The sequence below is a fragment of the Leucopleurus acutus genome (genome assembly GCF_964270905.1).
Source record: "Leucopleurus acutus genome assembly, chromosome: 7".
Classification (NCBI taxonomy): domain Eukaryota; kingdom Metazoa; phylum Chordata; class Mammalia; order Artiodactyla; family Delphinidae; genus Leucopleurus; species Leucopleurus acutus.
The window spans coordinates 109,551,618-109,567,984 of NC_139150.1; the positions used below are offsets into that span (position 1 = coordinate 109,551,618).

At 38.3% G+C, this 16,367-nt stretch overlaps 1 long non-coding RNA gene across 1 annotated transcript in view; it reads right to left on the bottom strand.

Annotated features, from left to right (window-relative positions):
* Nucleotides 1–249: 249 nt before the first annotated feature.
* Nucleotides 250–16,367, bottom strand: part of LOC309964209 — a 377,990-nt gene continuing 361,872 nt past the window's right edge. The window contains exon 2 of the long non-coding RNA XR_014326336.1: nt 250–385. This is a non-coding gene — a long non-coding RNA (uncharacterized lncRNA). The remainder of the gene's footprint in view (nt 386–16,367) is intronic.

Sequence of the window (16,367 nt, forward strand, 5' to 3'; positions counted from 1 at the left end):
CAATCAAGTTGATGTACCCTGCATCTGTGGAATACATGAATAGACAACCAATCATCCCAAATTGAGGAGGTGGACTTGGAGAGCAAGATTTAAGATTTTTTCCCCTTTCCTCTTTTTGTGAGTGTGTATGTGTATGCTTCTGTGTGAGATTTTGTCTGTATAGCTTTGCTTCCACCATTTGTCCTAGGGTTCTATCCGTCCGTTTTGTGGTTTTTTCTAATTTTTTTCTTTTTTTCTCTTAAAAATTACTTTTCTATTTTAATAACTTTATTATATTTTATCTTACTTTATTTTATTTCACTTTATCTTCTTTCTTTCTTTTTTTCCTTCCCTCTTTCCTTCCTTCCTCCCTCCCTCCCTCCCTCCTTTCTTTCTTTCTATCTTTCTTTCTTTCTTTCTTTCTTTATACTTCTACTAATTCTTTCTTTCTACTTCATCTCCCTAATTCTGAGCCGAGTGGATGAGAGGCTCTTGGTGCTGCAGCCAGGAGTCAGTGCTGTGCCTCTGAGGTGGGAGAGCCAACTTCAGGACACTGGTCCACAAGAGACCTCCCAGCTCCACATAATATCAAACGGTGAAAATCTCCCAGAGATCTCCATCTCAACACCAGCACCCAGCTTCACTCAACGACCAGCAAGCTACAGTGCTGGACATCCTATGCCAAACAACTAGCAAGACAGGAACACAACCCCACCCATTAGCAGAAAGGCTGCCTAAAATCATAAAAAGTCCACAGACACCCCAAAACACACCACCAGACATGGACCTGCCCACCAGAAAGACAAGATCCAGCCTCATCCACCAGAACACAGGCACTAGTCCCCTCCACCAGGAAGCCTACACAACCCACTGAACCAACCTTAGCCACTGGGGACAGACAACAAAAATAACAGGAACTACGAACCTGCAGCCTGCAAAAAGGAGACCCCAAACACAGTAAGATAAGCAAAATGAGAAGACAGAAAAACACACAGCAGATGAAGGAGCAAGATAAAAACCCACCAAACCTAACAAGTGAAGAGGAAATAGGCAGTCTACCTGAAAGAGAATTCAGAATAATGATAGTAAAGATGATCCAGAATCTTGGAAATAGAATAGACAAAATGCAAGAAACGTTTAACAAGGACATAGAAGAACTAAAGATGAAACAAACAATGATGAACAACGCAATAAATTAAATGAAAAATACTCTAGATGGGATCAATAGCAGAATAACTGAGGCAGAAGAACGGATAAGTGACCTGGAAGATAAAATAGTGGAAATAACTACTGCAGAGCAGAATAAAGAAAAAAGAATGAAAAGAACTGAGGACAGTCTCAGAGACCTCTGGGACAACATCCAACGCACCAACATTCGAATTATAGGGGTTCCAGAAGAAGAAGAGACAAAGAAAGGGACTGAGAAAATATTTGAAGAGATTATAGTTGAAAACTTCCCTAATATGGGAAAGGAAATAGTTAATCAAGTCCAGGAAGCACAGAGAGTCCCATAGAGGATAAATCCAAGGAGAAATATGCCAAGACACATATTAATCAAACTGTCAAAAATTAAATACAAAGAAAACATATTAAAAGCAGCAAGGGAAAAACAACAAATAACACACAAGGGAATCCCCATAAGGTTAACAGCTGATCTTTCAGTAGAAACTCTGCAAGCCAAAAGGGACTGGCAGGACATATGTAAAGTGATGAAATGGAAAAACCTGCAACCAAGATTACTCTACCCAGCAAGGATCTCATTCAGATTTGATGGAGAAATTAAAACCTTTACAGACAAGCAAAAGCTGAGAGAGTTCAGCACCACCAAACCAGCTTTACAACAACTGCTAAAGGAACTTCTCTAGGCAAGAAACACAAGAGAAGGAAAAGACCTACAATAACGAACCCAAAACAATTAAGAAAATGGGAATGGGAACATACATATCGATAATTACCTTAAATGTAAATGGACTAAATGCTCCCACCAAAAGACACAGATTGGCTGAATGGATACAAAAACAAGACCCATATATTTGCTATCTAGAAGGGACCCACTTCAGACCTAGAGACACATACAGACTGAAAGTGAGGGGATGGAAAAAGATATTTCATGCAAATGAAAACCAAAAGAAAGCTGGAGTAGCAGTACTTATATCAGACAAAATGGACTTTAAAATAAAGACTATTAGAAGAGACAAAGAAGGACACTACATAATGATCAAGGGATCGATCCAAGAAGAAGATATAATAATTGTAAATATTTATGCACCCAACATAGGAGCACCTCAATACATAAGGCAAATGCTAACAGCCATAAAAGGGGAAATCTACAGTAACACATTCATAGTAGGGGACTTTAACACCCCAATTTCACCCATGGACAGATCATCCAAAATGAAAATAAATAAGGAAACACAAGCTCTAAATGATACATTAAACAAGATGGACTTAATTGATATTTATAGGACATTCCATCGAAAAACAACAGAATACATATTCTTCTCAAGTGCTCATGGAACATTCTCCAGGACAGATCATATCTTGGGTCACAAATCAAGCCTTGGTAAATTTAAGAAAATTGAAATTGTATCAAGTATCTTTTCTGACCACAACACTATGAGACTAGATGTCAATTACAGGAAAAGATCTGTAAAACATACAAACACATGGAGGCTAAACAATACACTACTTAATAACGAAGTGATCACTGAAGAAATCAAGGAGGAAATAAAGAAAATACCTAGAAACCAATGACAATGGAGACACGACCACCCAAAATCTATGGATGCAGCAAAAGCAGTTCTAAGAGGGAAGTTTATAGCAATACAATCCTACCTTAAGAAACAGGAAACATCTCGAATAAACAACATAACCTTACACCTAAAGCAATTAGAGAAAGAAGAATAAAAAAACCCCAAAGTTAGCAGAAGGAAAGAATTCATAAAAATCAGATCACAAATTAATGAAAAAGAAATGAAGGAAACGATAGCAAAGATCAATAAAACTAAAAGCTTGTTCTTTGAGAAGATAAACAAAATTGATAAACCATTAGCCAGACTCATCAAGAAAAAATGGGAGAAGACTCATATCAATAGAATTAGAAATGAAAAAGGAGAAGTAACAACTGACACTGCAAAAATACAAAGGATCATGAGAGATTACTACAAGCAACTATATGCCAATAAAATGGACAACCTGGAAGAAATGGACAAATTCTTAGAAATGTACAACCTGCCAAGACTGAATCAGGAAGAAATAGAAAATATGAACAGACCAATCACAAGCACTGAAATTGAAACTGTGATTAAAATTCTTCCAACAAACAAAAGCCCAGGCCCAGATGGCTTCACAGGAGAATTCTATCAAACATTTAGAGAAGAGCTAACACCTATCCTTCTCAAACTCTTCCAGAATATAGCAGAGGGAGGAACACTCCCAAACTCATTCTACGAGGCCACCATCACCCTGATACCAAAACCAGACAAGGATGTCACAAAGAAAGAAAACTATAGGCCAATATCATTGATGAACATAGATGCAAAAATCCTCAACAAAATACTAGCAAACAGAATCCAACAGCACACTAAAGCGATCATACATCATGAGCAAGTGGGGTTTATTCCAGGAATGCAAGGTTTTTTTAATATACGCAAATCAATCAATGTGATACACCATATTAACAACTTGAAGGAGAAAAACCATATGATCATCTCAATAGATGCAGAGAAAGCTTCCAACAAAATTCAGCACCCATTTATGATAAAAACCCTGCAGAAAGTAGGCATAGAGGGAACTTTCCTCAGCATAATAAAGGCCATATATGACAAACCCACAGCCAACATCATCCTCGATGGTGAAAAATTGAAAGCATTTCCACTAAGATCAGGAAAAAGACAAGGTTGCCCACTCTCACCACTCTTATTCAACATAGTTTTGGAAGTTTTAGCCACAGCAATCAGCGAAGAAAAGGAAATAAAAGGAATCCAAACCGGAAAAGAAGAAGTAAAGCTGTCACTTTCTGCAGATGACATGATACTATACATAGAGAATCCTAAAGATGCTACCAGAAAACTACTAGAGCTAATCAATGAATTTGGTAAAGTAGCAGGATACAAAATTAATGCACAGAAATCTCTGGCATTCCTATATACTAATGATGAAAAATCTGAAAGTGAAATCAAGAAAACACTCCCATTTACCACTGCAACAAAAAGAATAAAATATCTAGGAATAAACCTACCTAAGGAGACAAAAGACCTGTATGCAGAAAGTTATAAGACACTGATGAAAGAAATTAAAGATGATACAAATAGATGGAGAGATATACCATGTTCTTGGATTGGAAGAATCAACATTGTGAAAATGACTCTACTACCCAAAGCAATCTACAGATTCAATGCAATCCCTATCAAACTACGACTGGCATCTTTTACAGAACTAGAACAAAAACTTTCACAATTTGTATGGAAACACAAAAAGCCCTGAATAGCCAAAGCAATCTTGAGAAAGAAAAATGGAGCTGGAGGAATCAGGCTCCCTGACTTCAGACTATACTACAAAGCTACAGTAATCAAGACAGTATGGTACTGGCACAAAAACAGAAAGATAGATCAATGGAACAGGAAAGAAAGCCCAGCGATAAACCCACACACATATGGTCACCTTATCTTTGATAAAGGAGGCAGGAATGTACAGTGGAGAAAGGACAGCCTCTTCAATAAGTGGTGCTGGGAAAACTGGACAGGTACATGTAAAAGTATGAGATTAGATCACTCCCTAACACCATACACAAAAATAAGCTCAAAATGGATTAAAGACCTAAATGTAAGGCCAGAAACTATCAAACTCTTAGAGGAAAACATAGGCAGAACACTCTATGACATAAATCACAGCAAGATCCTTTTTGACCCACCTCCTAGGGAAATGGAAATAAAAACAAAAATAAACAAATGGGACCTAATGAAACTTCAAAGCTTTTGCACAGCAAAGGAAACCATAAACAAGACCAAAAGACAACCCTCAGAATGGGAGAAAATATTTGCAAATGAAGCAACTGACAAAGGATTAATCTCCAAAATTTACAAGGAGCTCATGCAGCTCAATAACGAAAAAACAAACCACCCAATCCAAAAATGGGCAGAAGACCTAAATAGACATTTCTCCAAAGAAGATATACAGTCTGCCAACAAACACCTGAAATAATGCTCAACATCATTAATCATTAGAGAAATGCAAATCAAAACTACAATGAGATATCATCTCACACCAGTCAGAATGGCCATCATCAAAAAATCTAGAAACAATAAATGCTGGAGAGGGTGTGGAGAAAAGGGAACCCTCCTGCACTGTTGGTGGAAATGTAAATTGATACAGCCACTGTGGAGAACAGTATGGAGGTTCCTTAAAAAACTACAAATAGAAATACCATATGAGCCAGCAATCCCACTACTGGGCATATACCCTGAGAAAACCATAATTCAAAAAGAGTCATGTACCACAATGTTCATTGCAGCTCTATTTACAATAGCCCTGAGATGGAAACAACCTAAGTGTCCATCATTGGATGAATGGATAAAGAAGATGTGGCACATATATACAATGGAATATTACTCAGGCATAAAAAGAAACGAAATTGAGCTATTTGTAATGAGGTGGATAGACCTAGAGTGTGTCATACAGAGTGAAGTAAGTCAGAAAGAGAAAGACAAATACCGTATGCTCACACATGTATATGGAATTTAAGAAAAAAATGTCATGAATAACTTAGGGGTAAGACAGGAATAAAGACACAGACCTACTAGAGAATGGACTTGAGGATATGGGGAGGGGGAAGGGTAAGCTGTGACAAAGCGAGAGAGAGGCATGGACATATATACACTACCAAATGTAAGGTAGATAGCTAGTGGGAAGTAGCGGCATAGCACAGGGAGATCAGCTCGTTGCTTTGTGACTGCCTGGAGGGGTGGGATAGGGAGGGTGGGAGGGAGGGAGATGCAAGAGGGAAGAGATATGGGGACATATGTATATGTATAACTGATTCACTTTGTTATAAAGCAGAAACTAACACACCATTGTAAAGCAATTATACTCCAATAAAGATTAAAAAAAAAAAAGAAGAAGCAACTAGAGTGTTTATAAAAAACACAGAAGTCTACTTAACCAACCCTGGAAATTCTTACTCAACAGTTTGGGTTAAAGCCTAGGTATATGTTTTCTAAATAATTTTCCAGGGATGTCTGTTTCAGCATAATAGAAAATAATCCCTGCTTTTGTTGAGTTAACATTCAATGAAGGATCTGTTATCCCCTAGAGCACTTGATGACTGGTGACAAGAAAATGGGGGATCTTAAAAAAAAATCTTAAATGAAATGAAAACTTACTTTATAATATTTATTTGTTCATTTCATTAATGTCCATTACTGATTATGTCGGGATCTGTGCTATACTGAGTCTTTTAAATCTTATATATTCATAAAAATTTTAAACAGTTTGTGGAGCATGTGAGGTTTTCCACTTTGTCTCCAACTCCATAGATGCTGGATCCCGACATCAAAATACACCCTTCAAACGAGCAGGAATGAGCCCCAGCTGAGGGCCCCCAGCTCTGCGTCCTTTGCTTGTACACCTCTGAAAAGCCGGGGTGAGCAGAAGCAAAGAGAGTCATATTTACCCAGAGAACCGTTTGCTGGCAGGCAGGGGCAAAAGCTGGTAGTGGAACACATGAAGACAGTTTTACAAAGGTCCTTACCTGAAGCATTGGACTTGTCAAGAAAAATATGATGCTTTCATGAACAAGAAAGAACACAAAATTTTTAAATATTTCAATTGATGCGCTAATGAAATTAAAACAGAACTCTCTAAGAACTTAACCATTTCTTCATATTTTATTAAAATACTATCAGAAACTTTTTATAGAAATTCTAGAAAAAGGAGAAAACCTTTTGGCTTGGACATATGTGTCCAAACACCACAGTACGCTCAGGGAGCATCCAGCTCTGCAACAATGTTCAGCATATGATGCTCATGGTCAACCAGCAGCTGGTGGGAGGAAGAACCAAGACATGCCATTTTTCATCAGAGACCGGTAAGTACGGTCCACTTTAATGTGAGTTCCTCCTCACACTCTGAAAACACCTTCCAGCTTTTCGAGGCCTTGAAAACACTAGATCTTGCATAAAAACGTCAGCTACAAGTTTCTAAGCAAATGTTTCCTTTACAATATGGCACACATCATAATTCCTTTGCCTGGTTCTCCCTGAAGAGGTGTATAACCCTCTAACTCACTGCCAAACACTCTTCTCTTAAAAGTGCAGGAAAAAGAAATGAAACACAGTCACAGCAAAACAAGGCGTCTAGAGAAAAGGTTTTGCCCTGAATTTATCATTTGTTTATATTTCTTCTCGTCTTTTTCAAATTTCTCTAGGTGCATCCTTTTGGCAAAGAATTAGGAGTCATTTAGTAAAATCTCTATAAAAGTATTTTCTTCAAATAAACTAATTCAATTTGGTCCGTAACAGACAAACACTGGTTAAATTTTACTGTGTTTCACCTCCTTTTGTAATTAGTGCATGTAAGTCTTAAGTTCCAACACTTGCCCTGTTTGGTTTTTCTGTTTGTTTGTTTGCGGTTCGCGGGCCTCTCACTGTTGTGGCCTCTCCCGTTGCGGAGCACAGGCTCCGGACGCGCAGGCTCAGCGGCCGTGGCTCACGGGCCCAGCCGCTCCACGGCACGTGGGATCCTCCCATGCCGGGGCACGAACCCGTGTCTCCCACATCGGCAGGCGGACTCTCAACCACTGCGCCACTAGGGAAGCCCGCCCTGTTTGGTTTTAATGGAGAAATCCTCCTTGAACAAGGAGAGATGCTTAAAATAGAATTCATTCTTTTATAGACCCACACATGTCTGCTTCTTTCCTTCTGCCCGTGAAATGAGCTATTCTCACACTGAGGCACTAGTCCATTTTCAGAACAGAGCTTATTTTTCTAAAAAACTTAACAAATATTTGAAGAGCAACTTGATGGTAAAAACGTTGAAATCCTTCACCAAGCAGCATGAACAACATCTCTGCATTAAATAATCATGTAAGGACTATGCTTAGGTGACTCAGAGAGCCACAGGGAGCCTGTTCCATCTTTATTCCACCCTGTTGTCCCCACGTTGATTGAGGGGGAAACATATCTTCACATAATGGCCCTGTGCCTACCATTCATGACAGCGCCAAACTTCAGGTAAGTGTGGATAATTGTCTTGGCCCCATGAGGCTTCTCTAACTTAGCAGATCCTACGCAAAAGGATACTCCTTCAGAAGCTGTTATATTTGCAGTTTTTCACAGTTCACCTCAGCTGTGACACTTGGAAATTAGAAAATGTTGAATAAATCTTTTTACCATTCCACTAGCCAAAAGCGAAAGACTCCCAAATAATGCAACCAATGCCTGTGGGTTGCTAAAACACATATAGACCAAAAAAAAAGATACCCCATAATTTATTAACAATAATATTATTTCTCTGACGTTATTATGCAAGATCTAGTGTTTTCAAGGCCTTGAAAAGCTGGAAAATGTTTTTTTTCTCTCTCTAAAGGGTGCTTTCTGATACCTGCCTCCATGATTTGTCTTGTGTCCTCCAGATCTGCCTTTCACTAACCAGAAGCCTAGAAACAAACTTGTTAGAAGGAAGCAAGAATTGTACCCTTACTTTCATGAATATTAAAAAAACAAACAAAAACTTGGTGCTCATTTCTTTTCATCTGGAAGGAAGAATGGGGGAATGTTTACCAGAGCACAACTCGGAGATATAGCTGAATTCCCAAGCAGAGCTAAAGTTAAAGGAAATTTTTAAATGTAAGATTCTCTTTGAATTCAACTCTACTGGGACATAGTTAACATTAAACGCAGCCATTTTATGGTTGCTTTTTTTAAACTTTTTTTCTTTTACATCTTTATTGGAGTGTAATTTCTTTATGGTGTTATGTTAGTTTCTGCTGTATAACAAAGTGAATCAGCTATATGAGGGCAAGTTCCAGGCATCAATTTGTCCTGTGCCTAAGAACAAATGTACTACTTTCTCTCCCATCTCTATAATACTCTATTTTTTAACGACAAAGAAGGATGACAGGAAATAAGCACATGGAGACATCACCACCCCAACTTAATTTTTCACAACCTAAGTATTTTCGAACCTTTGATACAAAACCCATGAATGATAACAAGGTAAAATTTGAAATATCAGTGAGGTGAAGAAAAGGAGCTGTTTCATCTCTTAGAAAAGAAAGCATAACATTTAACGCTGTAGAGATTAAATAAACTGTAATTCATGAAACACACGTTTATTTAATATAGCCTCTTTGAGTCCCTCTTTAAATGAGGGAAAGAAGGGATAAGGATGAGAAAAGGAAAACACATGAGATTTTATGATTGGTAGTGTGGCTACCTCAAAATAATTAAGAGATAGGCCCTTAAATGATAAGGCAAAAAAGTTAAAGCAAGAAAAACACAGAAATCAAAACAGTAAATGTGAGACAACCCCAGTGTAGCTTTCAAAATGCTTTAAGATACCCCAGGCAAACACATCAACTATAAACTGGGGTTTTCTTTAGGTGATCACGTTACAGTTGATACTTTTTTCAATTTTTAGCTTTTCCCCCCAATTTTTTACAATGAATAGCTTTTATAGTCAGAAAATAACAATAAGCCCTATTTTCTAACAGGCATTTTCCCTGCAATCAAGAAATTCCATGTGTTGATGAAGATGTGGTACATATATATAATGGAATATTACTCAGCCATAAAAAGGAACGAAACTGAGTCATTTGTAGAGATGTGGATGGACCTAGAGACTGCCATACAGAGTGAAGTAAGTCAGAAAGAGAAAAACAAATGATGTGTATTAACACATATATGTGGAATCTAGAAAAATGGTATAGATGATCTTATTTGCCAAGCAGAAATAGAGACACAGACATAGAGAACAAATGTATGGATACCAAGGGGGAAGGGGAGAGTGGGATGAATTAGGAGACTGGGAATGACATATATACACTACTATGTATAAAATAGGTAACTAATGAGAACCTACTGTGTAGCACAAGGAACTCTACTCAATGCTCTGTGGTGACCTAAATGGGAAGGAAATCCAAAAAACAGGGGGTATATGTATACATAAAACTGATTCACTTTGCTGTGCAGCAGAAACAAACACAACATTGTAAAGCAAACATACTCAAGTAAAAATTAATTTAAAAATTCCTTGTGTTAAATACCATAACATATACTAGCCTAATTATATTATTACAATATTACAGGTGCTCCAGAAATGGTATTAAAATCTTGGGGGACCCTGGAAGTGGGAACCATTCACACTGCCTGGAGTAACAAGGAAATATGAGGGGGAATTGAGAACAGGTTCTGAAGAATGAGAAGGGTGCTTACTTTTTATTTGCAGAAATGGAACAATGAGAACATCTCTGGCGAGAGAGTAAATGTAAGGAGTGTGATTAAATGGGCGTGATGGGAGAGGGGATCCGAATGGTCAAACATTTTGTAGGCCACCACCAATGGTCATCATAATAGCTGACATTTTCCGAGCCCAAACTCTGTGCCAGGTGCCGTTCTAAGATTTTAACTTCTCATCTTACTTAATGCCTGTCATAACCCTATGGAACAAGTGCTATCATCCACATTTTATCGATGAGGAAACTGAGGCACAGTTTGGGTAATTTGCCCAAAATAACATTAACACAGTCTATAAAATGCTATCGATTTAGTAGGAATATTCTAAGGATCAAATGTACCAGATGAATATTCACTGAGCAAGTAGAACAATTTGTCCACTCATTACTAGAAATTTCCCGTTGTTGTCTCAACATTCATACCATTTTCAAACTCAAAAGCCCAAAGCCATTGTTGATTATTCTTCCTCTCTCGCGGTCCTTGAGTGGTTATTTCATTGGAGGTTTTTCACATTCATCCTTTGTCTTCTTTTCTTCCAATTCCCACTCAAGGGTGAATGTCATGGTCAGGATTCAAGCCCTGGGCTGTGCACACACCTGGACACTGTGCTGCTGCCTCCCTGGAGAAGTTTATGCTTGATCCTGGAAGGAAAGCCTTTCCAACTGGGCTTTGTGAGAACTCATTCCCACAGCCGTGTGAAGGACAGCTCAGCATCAAGCAAGACTGTACTAAAAGTTCCAGGTGGAATCACGGGGACCCAAACCCAGGCAGTGGCCATGGGATGCACAGGACATGGGATCTGAGATCTAAGATAGACCCAGGAAATACTAAGGAGAGGGGATCGCAGCATTGCGTGGATCCTTTGACGTGAGAAGGGAAAGTGGAGATGGATGGGGATGACATTCACTATGGAAAAAATGAGAAAGAAATTACTTTTATTTTAGGAAAACATTTTCTCAAACCAAATGAGCTGACGGGCAAAACTTCAGAGTGATTACAGATGCTATTATGTTGACCTCATTGACACCAAGAAAATATCCAGAAAAGACATTCTTTTTTCACTATCATCAATCAAAAGTAACCACTCTATGCAAAAGTACATCCTAAAATGTGCTGATTTTAAAGGAAGGAAGACATGCTGTCTGACCTCAAAGAGCTTAGATGTCTGGTCGAGGGAAAGGAAGAGAACAGAGAAAGGGAAAAAAATGATGTAAAGGAAGAATACAAGGATCACAAGGGATTTTACAAGAAATGAATGAATGTAGGTCCTCCCTCGGACCAGGGGAGATTTAGCGTGTATCTGTGGTTGCAACCAGAGAGGTATTCCAGGAGCTGCAGCTTGTGTATCAGCTTTTAAAAGAGTGAAGGGAGGAAAAGACAAGGTTTCCCTGAGTGACAATAAGTTTGGGTATACTGGAGGTCTCAGGAAAGTGGTTGTAAGTAAGGCTTTAGAGGGGAAATCTTGGGAAGGAACTTGAAGGATGAATTTGGGATTTGAGATGCAGAAAATCAAAATTCATCGAGGAGGTTTTCTTCTTCTTCTTCTCTTGTAAAGTGCCTGTTCATTTATATATATTTATATATATATATGTATGTATATATATATATACACATATATATATATACAGGCTGTGCTGGATGTTCATTGTGGCTTCTCTCTAGTTGGGTTTAGTTTCCCCCAGGCATGTGGGATCTTAGTTCCCCTGCCAGGGATCCAGGGATCGAACCTGCACCCCCTGCATTGGGCCACCAGGGAAGTCCCCCAAGTTTCTGTTCTTTAGCCTGTTTATTTTCTCTTGGGTTGTGTGTTTTTTCATATTGTTTTGTAGGATTGTAGGAGTTCTTTAAATATTCCTGGACGCTACAGTTTTGTTGATTACGTGTTGCAAATGCTCTCTTCTATTCTGAAGGCTGTCTTTTCATTTTTTATTTTGTGTCTTTGGATAAAACTTAATTTTAATCTTAATTAACATAAATTTCTAATGTTAAATTAGTCAGAGCTATCTATCTCTTTCTTTGTTGTCAGTGTTTCCTGTGTTTGTCTAAAAAACCCTTGGTAACCCTCCGTTTAATGGAGATGTTCTCCTGAATCACCTTCTAAACTATTTATTCTTTTGCCACACACATTTGGATTTTAATTCTATATGGAATTATGTATGAAAGGACTCTACTCCCTTCCCTTTTTGTTTTTTTTCTTAGATGAGTACCTAAGTGTCCCAGCAAGGAGTTTTGAGGGGACTTCCCTGGCAGTCCAATAGGTAGGACTGTGCGCTTCCATTGCAGGGGGCACGGGGTGGATCCCTGGTCGGGGAACTAAGATCACGCATGCCGCAGGGTGCAGCCAAAAAAAAAAAGGGAGTTTTGAGGAAAGCAAGAAATCCCACTTAGGCATTCCCTTGAGAAGATGGTCCATGGGTCCAGGGAAGGACTTTCTGGAGAAGGCAGAGTTGCAGAGAATAATAATCCAGCACAGGGAATTGTGCCTATGCCTCACGGCATCATGGACAGGAAGAATGAGACAGGATCAAGAGACACTTCAAAGAAAGCATTAGTAAGTATCAAAAGTGGTTGTATTTGCGGCTTAGGAGGATGGAGGAGGCGCCAAAGAATCCAAGAGCTCCTTACAGCTTAGGAAACCGGAAATCTTCCGGTCCAGTCGACCAGTTTCACACTCTACCCCCAGGCCCCGACTCCAGTACCCTAATGGCTCATCAGCTTGGAGGTTTGCACTCTCCTCAGTTGGAACCTGCACTCATGCTGTAGGTTAATATTTGGAGATACATTTGCGATATAGTTATAAATTATTTTTACAATAAAATTATGTTCAGGTTTCACCCTCCAGAGTCTTTGACTAGTCTTCGGCTTCAGAACAGTAAAATGCTGTTCTGACCATTATCTCTAGCAATAGGAAAGCCAAGAGATGCATATGCTTTGTTGTTCTTACACTTAAGCAAAATACTATTTCCCTATGGAAGCAAAAATTCTTCAGAGATCTTAGAATAGTGAGGTTGGGTTGCATTTCTGAATCCACAAAACTGCTATTTTAAGTCCATTGTCTGGCCTCTTTTGCTTGATTTCAAGGTTTTCTATAATATAGAACAACGTAACCTTTCCAGGCTTATCTCCTCCTCTTCCTCAGCTCAAAGCCTGGACTTCAGTCGAGGGTCAAGAGTCTAGTCTAGTCAAGGGGTGTCCTGAGTATCCACCCAATATGCCTTGTTCATGAATGTTCCCTTTTGCAAGAGACAAAGTCATGCATCCTGCAATATACCTAGTACGACACTGGACACATAGTAGCGATTCAGTTAATATGGAGTTCAGCCAGCAAAGTAAGCCTACAAGGATTTGAAAAATTCATACCATTTGCCCAGAACTTGCTAGATATGGCTGAGGATGCATATGCACACTACATAGAATCTGTCCTCAAGGAGTGAGCCATGTTTCTTAAAGCAATAAACAGAAAAATTCAAAATACCACTAACTAGGTGCTAGATAGCACCCTATATTTTTTTTTACAACCTTTGTGGTTCTGGGTCCCATAGGAGTACATATTGCATTGAATAGTGTTGTACAGACCAATTATGCCTTAGGTATTAAAAGAATGGGAAGATCAACATTGGGATAGAATTATGAGAACTTTGTAATCAAGGTTCTTCACATATTAAGCCACATATTAATATATAACCAGAGTGGTTCATCATGGTAGGTAGGAAGGACATCAGCTTTGAAGTCAGAAAATATGCATTAAAGAGCTTGTTCTACTAATTGCTAGTTGAGAGAACTTGTCACTAACCTGAACCTCAGTTTCCAAGCCTTTGAAATAGGTGCCTTAGAAGTTTCTCAAGCCTTTGAATAGGTTAAGAAGATAACCCTTCTTCTTCCCATCTTGTAGAGTTATTTAAGCATCAAATTAAGTAATCTGGTGGCGGGGGGTGGGGAGGATCCTATAAAGTATAATACTACACAGACATATGTTATTTTATTAACTATTATTTAAGTTGTTTTGCAACTAGATAAGAGCACAAACATGTTAGAAAAAATATTCAAGAAGAGTCAGTTATCGACAATGCAATATCAGCCTGGAGGGCATGAATGTTGTTTTCAAAGAGATCACCCTGGATCAGAACTATTTAATAACATCTTTAATGGCAGATGAATTTGGGAGGAGCTCATTAAATTACCAGTGGCACCAAATTGAGTGGGAAGCTTAGCCACTTGGAGTAGATAATTACAACTTTCAATGACCTTGAAAAATAGGCCGAAATAATGAGAATAAAAATTTAATCAGGACAAGTAAAAGGGAGGAAACAAACTGCACAGAAGTGATGATAAAGACCTGGTTACAGGCAAAGACAACATAAACAGAAGATGGGATTATAGAGGATTGTATATGAGTCATCAATGCCATGTTAGTGTTTAAAAATGTGTTGATAAGAAACTGGAATAAATAGGATTCTAGCTTGTGGGAGTTCCTAGACCATCTTCCCACCATCCTCAGGACTTTATCATTTTGAAAAGACTTATCAAACACCTCTTTGAGGCAAGGCATAGAAATGTAGAAAAATGTGTCTGATTTGAGGTCTTAAAAATGAGGAATGGACTCCCTGGATGGGATCCCAAAGAGAAGGAGCAAAATGATTCATTGTTCGCAAAATAAAGTCTCTGAGTGGAAGTTAAAAGGATTAGGTTTATTTAGAACTGGGAAGGGAAAACAGAGATGCGGGGGTGAGGTGTGATTGATAAGTATCCGAAATGACAAGAAAGAACGTACGGCTAAGAATAGGAGAAAATGCACTGAATCTGCCACAAGAAGGGCTTGTCTTGGACAAGACCAAGAAGCTGCCTGTCTGAGCATTATTGGAACAGCATCATTTTGCCAAAGACAGACCTTTTGTTAATAGTGTCGTGGACAATTGTGTCAGTAAATGCTATTCCATGTGGCTGGTAATGAGGTCTACGTTTGTTAAAGTTTCCTGTGGCACCTAATTTTTTCCCAATTCAATTTATGAATGTTTTGGTGCTTTCAATATCTTTATCTTTTCTGTTTTTCCACGTACTCTATTCTGTTATCCAAGCTAGAGTCCTGAGAGTCCTCCTTGATCTGTCTCCCACCTTTTACTCCAAACACTCAATTAAGCAGAAAACATGAAGCCTGGTTTCTCTTATCTCCTAAATTCCTCTTACATTTGTTTTGAGTTTTTTTAATTGAAGTATAGTTAATTTACCATGTTGTGTTACTTTCAAGTGTAAAGCAAATATATTCATATACATATATAGGAATCTTTTTCAGATTCTTTTCCATTATAGGTTATTACAAGATATTAAATACCTGTGCTAGACAGTAGGTCCTTGTTGATTATCTATTTTATATATAGGAGTGTGTATCTGTTAATCCCAAACTCCTAATTTATCTCTCCCCTCCCCCACTATCCCCTTTGGTAACCATAAGTTTGTTTTCTATGTCTGTGAGTCTGTTTCTGTTTTTGTAAATAAATTCATTTGCATCAGTTTTTTAGATTCCACGTACAAATGGTATCATATGGTATTTGTCTTTGTCTGATTTTCTTCACTTGATATAATAATCTCTAGATCTATCCATGTTGCTGCAAATGGCAACATTTCATTCTTTTTTACGGCTGAGTAGTATTCCATTGCATATATTTATTTGATGGACATTTAGGTTGCTTCCATGTCTTGGCTATTGCAAATAGTGCTGTTATGAACTTTGAGGTGCATGTATCTTTTTGAATTAGCGTTTTCTCCAGATATATACCCAGGAGTGGGATTGCTGGATTATATGGTAACTTATTTTTTAGTTTTTCAAGGACCCCTTCACACTGTTCTCCATAGTGGCTGAACCAATTTACATTCCTACCAACAGTGGGTTCCTTTTTCTCCACACCCCCTCCAGCATTTATTATTTGTAGACTTCTTAAT